This window comes from Orycteropus afer, unplaced genomic scaffold (assembly GCF_000298275.1).
Source record: "Orycteropus afer afer isolate SDZICR_OR568_19922 unplaced genomic scaffold, OryAfe1.0 scaffold00007, whole genome shotgun sequence".
NCBI lineage: Eukaryota > Metazoa > Chordata > Mammalia > Tubulidentata > Orycteropodidae > Orycteropus > Orycteropus afer.
Genome location: NW_006921594.1, coordinates 20,262,622 through 20,270,426, shown reverse-complemented (window position 1 = coordinate 20,270,426; position 7,805 = coordinate 20,262,622). Strand labels below are relative to the sequence as shown.

General features: G+C 36.0%; 1 protein-coding gene across 1 annotated transcript in view; it reads left to right on the top strand.

Annotated features, from left to right (window-relative positions):
- The window catches only part of MAGI2 (membrane associated guanylate kinase, WW and PDZ domain containing 2), a 1,828,989-nt gene that overhangs the window by 922,920 nt on the left and 898,264 nt on the right, over window positions 1-7,805 (top strand). The gene's annotated exons all lie outside the window — the stretch shown is intronic.

Below are 7,805 nucleotides of genomic sequence, written 5' to 3'. Positions count from 1 at the left end.
TTAAAAAATCAACTCTACTGTGGAATGCTTATGATCACTTTCATGTTACTATTTTGGAGCTCTGGTGGTATAGTCCCTAAGGCATTTGACTGCTAACCAGAAGGCCGGCGGTTCAAACCTACCAGCCACTCCTCGGAAGGAAGATTGGGCAGTCTACTTCCATAGAGATACTGCTTTGGAAACCCAAGGAGGGGTTGCTATTTATTTTTGGATTTATTATGCTCTTGTGATTTGCACCTTGACTTTTTCAATGATTTCCAAAGATTGTGCATATTAAAGGTTTCCTTTTTCAATTGTGTAGCACTAAAAATAGAACCAGTTATAGACATATCATTAGTGAATAATCAATAAATGTCTTCCCCTGAAGACTACTGATTGATTACTAGTCCTAGTATGTCTTTTTTTCCTTTTCTTAGTTGTGGTGGCTTGGAAGAAAGTTATTTAGGGTCTATTCAACATTTCAGATTTTCAGAATTAGTTTCTGTTGAATACTTATGGCTAAGAAAGTATTATTAATTTATTTGAATCATTGTTGAGAATCATGACAGAAAGAAGTCTCTTTATCATGGTTCATATAATATAAGATTGTACCTATGGGAAGGGAAATCCCAATCCATATTTAAAAATTATTTTTAGTGCAGAGAATACTATTCTTGAATAGAAAAATAAAAAAGAGCACTACATTCTCCTCCTTTAAAGGATCTACATGTAAAAGCCAATTGTAGTCTGAAGATTATCAAGTCGACATAAGTATAGAGTTTAAGGAGTCCTGTAACTCCCTCAGACTAGGAGACTTTTAATTTTCTCTGGATAGAAATCTTTGCTAGAAAAGTTCCATGAAGGGAGGGACCATTCTAACTCTTGTCACTGCTGTATCCTCAGCACCTAGTGTGGTGTCTGCTTGTTGTTGTTGTTGTTATGTGCCGTCGAGTCAAACCCGACTCATAGCGACCCCTCCTTGGGTTTCCGAGGCAGTATCACTACGGAAGTAGGATTGCCCAACCTTCCTTCCGAGGAGTGGCTGGTGGGTTTGAACCACCAGCTATCTGGTTAGCAGGCAAGTGTCTTAGCCATTATGCTACCAGAGCTCCCTAAAAAATATGGAATGCTTTACGAATTTGCGTGTCATCCTGCTACAAAACCCAAAAAACCAAACTCATTGCCATCAAGTTGGTTCCATCTCATAGCAACCCCCTTTGGGTTTCTGAGAGGGTAAATCTTTATGGAAGTAGATTGCCCAATCTTCCTTCTGTGGAATGGCTGGGAAGTTTAAACCACAAACCTGCCTAGCAGTCAAATGCCTTAGGTATTGAGAAAAATGTCTTTGAATGATGAATGAGTGGGATTGTAATACTCTGAACCCATTGATCAAGATGCCTTCACCCCTAACTTCTCCTGAGTTTGAATGCTGTGCAAACATTTGTTCCTCCTGACTGATTTATTGTTTCATCAGCTATATGACTATTTTCTGCTTGCTTTTACTCCCACCTAAGAATTAATCTAATCCTTTGAAGAAATTTGGATGATATATATTGGAAGTAAATTTGCTCCATCAATTTTCAGCTTGCAATTTATTCTTACTTCCCACATTTTTGGGAGGAAAATTCATTTTTGCTTTATGAAAAAGCTATAGCTCAGTGGTTTGTGTATTGACTTTAGACAAATCTGGGTTTGAATTCAGTCTTCCATATTTATTAATACTGTGATCTTGAGCAAGCTTTCACTCTGTTTTATTTTACTCATTTATAAATTATGATCAGCATAATTTTGGTGCAGATTAACTAATATAAGGTTGGGCAATCCTACTTCCATAGTGATACTGCCTCAGAAACCCAAGAAGGGGTCGCTATGAGTTGGGGCTGACTCGATGGCATATAACAACAACAACAACAGCATGATAAAGTATGTAAACCAAACCAAATTCACTGCTATCAAGTTGGATCCGACTCATAGTGACCCCTCCTTGGGTTTCTGAGGCAGTATCTCTATGGAAGGAGATTGCCCAACCTTCTTTCCAAGGAGTGGCTGGTGGGTTTGAACCACCGGCCTTCTGGTTAGCAGTCAAATGCCTTAGGCACTACGCCACCAGAGCTCCTATAAAGCATGTAGCACACTATAAAGAATAAATCATACATCTTTATCATTTTAGGTACTAATACAATATCTTTAGAAATGATCGATACTGGTATGACTACAGCAATATTGTACTCTTATTTCTTCACCCCTTTCACTAGCGAAAACTTATTCAATTGTGCCCTGTGAAGATTTACTAGGAGTGATGCCATGGAAAGGAAGAGTAAGGTGCATCTTTTCTGAGATATGAAAGAGGATCAGAGGAAGGTAGAATACCTATTTTGATATATTTCACTTAAATAGTAATGACTCAGCTAAAATGGTTCGATCTCATCTGTGTGGATAGAACTACCTGCTGGAATGGAGCTCCACAGAGTGGAAACTATTGTGCATCTTGTTTACTGCTAGTTTGTAGTGTGTAGTATATGATGGATATCTGATAAGTGATTTTGAATGATAAATGAATACTTGAGGGAATTTTTTTAAATGAGACTATGTATTTAATATTAATTCTATTATCTTAAGTAAAGATTCTTTTCTATGATTTGCTTTATATTTAATGTTTAAATTGTTTAATTCAGCAGTTGCTATTGCCAGAACATTGCAGAGAATTAATATCCTTAGTTAAAAGGAGCTCTGGTGGTGCAATGCCTAAGCCATTTGACTGCTAACCAGAAGGTTGGCTGTTCAAAGCCACCAGCCACTCCATGGAAGGAAGATAGGGCAATCTACTTCTGTAAAGATTATTACCTTGGAAACCCAATGGGGGTCGCTGTGAGTTGGCATCGACTCAATAGTAGTGGGTTTGGTGTTGGTAAAACATCCTTAGTGCTGCTTATGCTCAAGTAGCCTATACTTATACAAAAAAAAAAAAAAAAAATTGAAGAGTATATTAGGCATAGAAATTAAGTAAGATAGAATACAATTATAACATTGCTGAACTGTCACCTTAGCGGGCTGTTTCTGATTATTCTGTCTAAAAACAGCACCTCTACACCACTGTGACCATCAGTGTCTACCTCCATATCTGGTGTATTTTTCTTCTTAGTGTTTTTTAACACCTGGAATTATACTTTATGATTATTTTTTACTCTCAGTCACTAACCAGTAAGCTCCTGGTGATAGGAACTTTGTTTTGTTCTCAGCTGTACCTCAATAACTTAGAACTGTCTGTTCCATGTTAGACTGTCAGTAAATATTTGTGGAATAAATGAATGAATGGACCCAAGAAATAGACATGAAGACTCAGTTGGAGATAGACAGATGCCCTGAGTATCACTGTTTTCACAGCAAGTGTGATTGGACCTATTGTCCTACTTTATAATGTTTGACCATGTCTTAGCATACATATTTAATATGAAGAATAAAACTCCAAGTTATCCTTCATATAGTACCTTCCATATTTTATTTATATTCTTCAATGGGATCTTAGAATAAGAAGTTAGTTTACTTTGGTTAGGAACTATGTTCTTTATTAAAGATTGTTGTGTATTTTACAGTCTATGTGATTTATACAGTTCTATCCATGGAAATTCATGGCATTAATGAAGAACTGGACAATTACTCCAAAAGGTTTCATAGTTATATGGGAACCAGTAATGAGCAGGATCATATTACATTTCATAGTGTCTTATGGGCACTTAGAGTGTAGTAAAGTCTGCTACAGAGTATCATAAATTTGTACATGCTGAGGATCAAGGAATGTATGTGCAGGTAATTACTACAGCCTAGGACACAGTTCCAGCACCACAGTTTATGGAAGATGACTTACATTATTTCTCTTACACACACATACACACACTCTTTCTCTCAGTCAATTCCTGTAAACTAAAAAATATCTCTGCCATTTTTTCCATCTTTCAGCGTCCCCTCCTATTGCTTTTTCTCCCCTATTTCCACTGGTTTGTCAAGCTGTTATTCCTGTCCGATGAGTGAGAACATTAATTTATGAGCCAAACCAAGGTAAGCCAATGTCGGTCTGAAAAGAAAAACGTGTTGGTATATAGGTGCACTAGCACATCCTGACACACACAGAAAAATACTGCTCATGGGTCTCTGGGATCATACTCAAAGATTCTTCATTTTAAGGTAATGAAAACATTATAATGTTGACATATGTGCTTACAAACAAACCTTAGAACATAGAAATCACACAGGACAGAAGAAAAATAAAACTAGAATTTTAAAAGGATGCCTAAAAAGATCTCCCTCTCATCAAGTGTCATCATTATATATTAATATAGAACTTTGCATTTTCATTCCAGACTCATAATTTATAGCAAAGTTATACAACTATAAGTTAGTTGAAATTCATATTTAACCTGAACTAGCATATTATACTTCATCAATTTAAGAGCTTCATTCTAGATTGTTTCATTACTTGGGAGAAATATTTTCCTTTATATCACTTAATGGAGAAACAGCCTTATACTTTAAATGTGACTTGAGTGATGCCCAAAGTAACAGTTCTTTTGTCCCTAATCTGCTCTTTTCTCTTTTCTCTAAGTTCAGTTTAGGGAGAATGATGCAGAGTTGTTTACTAATTTGGCTTGTTCATATTTTTATTCTGCCACTTATTTTCATTTGATGTACTGTTATATCACATTTAGATGCAATAGGAAAGATTAATGAATGCAACTGCTTCCAATTTTTTTCAGCTCAAAACAGATGGTAAGAAAGATACATTTCAATATAACATTTATAGATGTAATAATTTGATAATAGTCAGGTCTTAAAATAAACCTATTCCAAACCTTTTGATAGCATTTAGTTTTATACACTGAAATAAATAGTAACAGAAAATATAAATTAATACTCTAAACTATTAATAATCTCCCCTGTTATTTCTCTGAAAGATGGACATTTTGTTATGGGATCATTCCAAAGGTTCACGATACATCATGAAATTTGAATCCTCTCATTTCATAAATTATATTGTGACTATTTTGTATACTGATGAAGCAAGTAACTGAGATCAGTAGCTAATTATTGCACTTATTCTAGGAACCAACTAAGATGCACCAAAAATCAAGTTAGATAATGAAAGAATATATTGGCTTGTTTCATTTTTTAAAAAAGGTGATGATTATAAGATATGTCCCTACCCAAATTACCTTCTAACTATAATACTACCTTCAATTCAACATTATTTTTTGAACAGCTTTATTATATGTCTAGGATGTAAATATATAAAGACAATGATAGAATTCTATACAAAAGGAACTTGGAATCTAACAGGCTATCCAGTAAAAAAAAAAATCCAAACTCATTGTCATCAAGTGGGATCCAACTCATAGCGACCCCTCCTTGGGTTTCTGAGTTGGTATCACTACGGAAGTAGACTGCCCAACCTTCCTTCCGAGGAGTGGCTGGTGGGTTTGAACTGCCAGCCTTCCGGTTAGTCTCTTACTCTCTCAGTCAACCACTAACCCAATTACTGGGTTGTGAGTCTCCAAAGACGGGGATATCTTTTTTAACTTTATATCTTCAACATCCAGCATGTGCCTGACATACAGTGAAAAATGAGTTGTCAATGACTTGATTCCAACTCATGTCAACCACATGTGTATCAGAGTAGAATTATGCTCCATAGGGTTCTCAGCTGATTTTTTGGGAAGTAGATTCCTGACCTTTCTTCTAAGGTGCTTCTGGGTGAACTCAAACCTCCAACCTTGTGGTTAACAGCCAGGTATGTTAATTAACCCTTTGCAGGTTTATAAGCTCATCTTTGGATTAACATATAGATTAATGTAGTAACTTGGGCTCCAAGAGCCCCAAGAGTTAACACTCCAAAAAAGTGGTAAATTCTGTTAACTAGTTGCTATATTTCTTAGGAAATGTAAAGTTAGCCTTTCTTCATGCAACACATTTTAACTTTAGAGTTAAAAGATTTGTTTTAATGTAAAATGTAATTGAGAAAATAATCTCACCTTCATTGTACAAAGGAGGCCCTGCTAGTCTTTTTTATTCTTAAATTTGACATTATTTCCTTTTTTCTTTTAACATTTCAAGAAACCTAGTTGAATATAAAAAATGAGAAATTATTTGGCTGTTATAGCACTTCTCTGTAGTGGGCTCAAGGACCTCTAGAAACACTCTCTCCCTGATTCTTGTGACATCCTTCTGAAATGAAGTGGCACAAGTGGCAAGTCCTGCTGTGACCCACATTTTACATAGGTGCAGAAATTGAAAATTCAGAAGTTAAGTGATGTGTCCTGGACCAGTTGGGAGTGTGCTGACATATCTCAGGGTAACGGTCAAACCACTGGAATGTCTTCATAAAACACATTACGTGCAAAGAAGCATTTCAGAACAATCACCTGGCATCTTAAAGAGACATACCTGACCAGGTTATCTTTCTTCTCCTAATAGGAGCAACAGAACCTCAGAACCAGAAAAGAGAATTCTCTAAAACTAAATGTGGGCATCCAAACTTTGACAGAGTTTAAGACTGTGGCATTGTATAAACTCCTCCATCAATTTCCTGCCCCTTCCTATTTCTAATATTACTGGGCACCCTATTTCAAATCCCTTTTCCTTGCTTCCCTGCCATTTATAACTATGCTAGTATCACAGGTGATTACTATCCCCTGGCTCTTTTATCTGACTCTCTAATTTAAAATCCCACTGTTTTTTTTTTTTTTTTTTCTATCTTCAGTCTATGCAGAACATAACTATAGCAATTATACCTTTTTTTTTTTTTTTTTAACCTAATGGTTTTGGGAAAAATTATGCCCAGAAGCATGTAATGAATGTATATCTTCTCTGCCTACATGATACTACACTGTACCCTGACTGAACTCTTTTGTTCTAGATACATTTCCTCTTAGTTATCCTTCTAATTGTCCCATCTTTCCTCTGTTCTCCATCTTTGTCCACTCTTTCTCTAGACAATTAATTATAGACGTTCTGGAATGTTATTTCTTTGCCCTGTTTCATGTTGTTTGACTTTGTCTCTCTTGGCCATATCATCTCCTCCTATAGTTTCAACTCTATTTTCCCTAACATACCCTCTCACACTCTGAATTATTCTTTCATCTGCTCAGAAACCTTCAGGAACTTCCTATTACTTTTTCAATAGAGGACAAATGCCCATGTTTGACATTCCTGACCCTAATCAACTTTTTCCTCACCTACACCCGTCACATTAGTCTCTAATGTTCTCACACCTAGAATTAATAATTGGATAGCCAATTTGTTGTTGTTGTTGTTATGTGCCAGTTAGGATGCTGGTTATTCCCTAATCCACCCTGGAATGTTTTTACTCTTATACTTTACTCATTCCTTTCCCACATCCTTAATTACCCTTCACACATACCGAATTATACCCATTTTTTTTTTTTCAAGAAACAACTCAAGTATTCTGTTTCATGATATTGTTCCACATTCTCCCATCCAGAAATAGTCCCTTATCAATGCTTTGCAATGTGTGGCCAGAAGCCTACCTGTGTCAGAATTAACTTTGGTTCTTGTTACATGGGCAAATTCCCATGACTGAGCCCAGACCTATTGAATCTAATTATCAAAAAATGAAGCCCATAAGACTACATTTCTAACAAGCTTCCCACGTGAATTTTTATTCATGTGTCCAATATGTTTAGAACCTTAACAATGTTGAATTCCCAAATTACGTTTTATGTTTCTTTTCTTAAGAAGAGGGCATGTTTCATTGTTCCTTTCCATCTTCACCATCTATCTACTTCATTTACGTTAGCCTTCTGAGGATAGGTGTA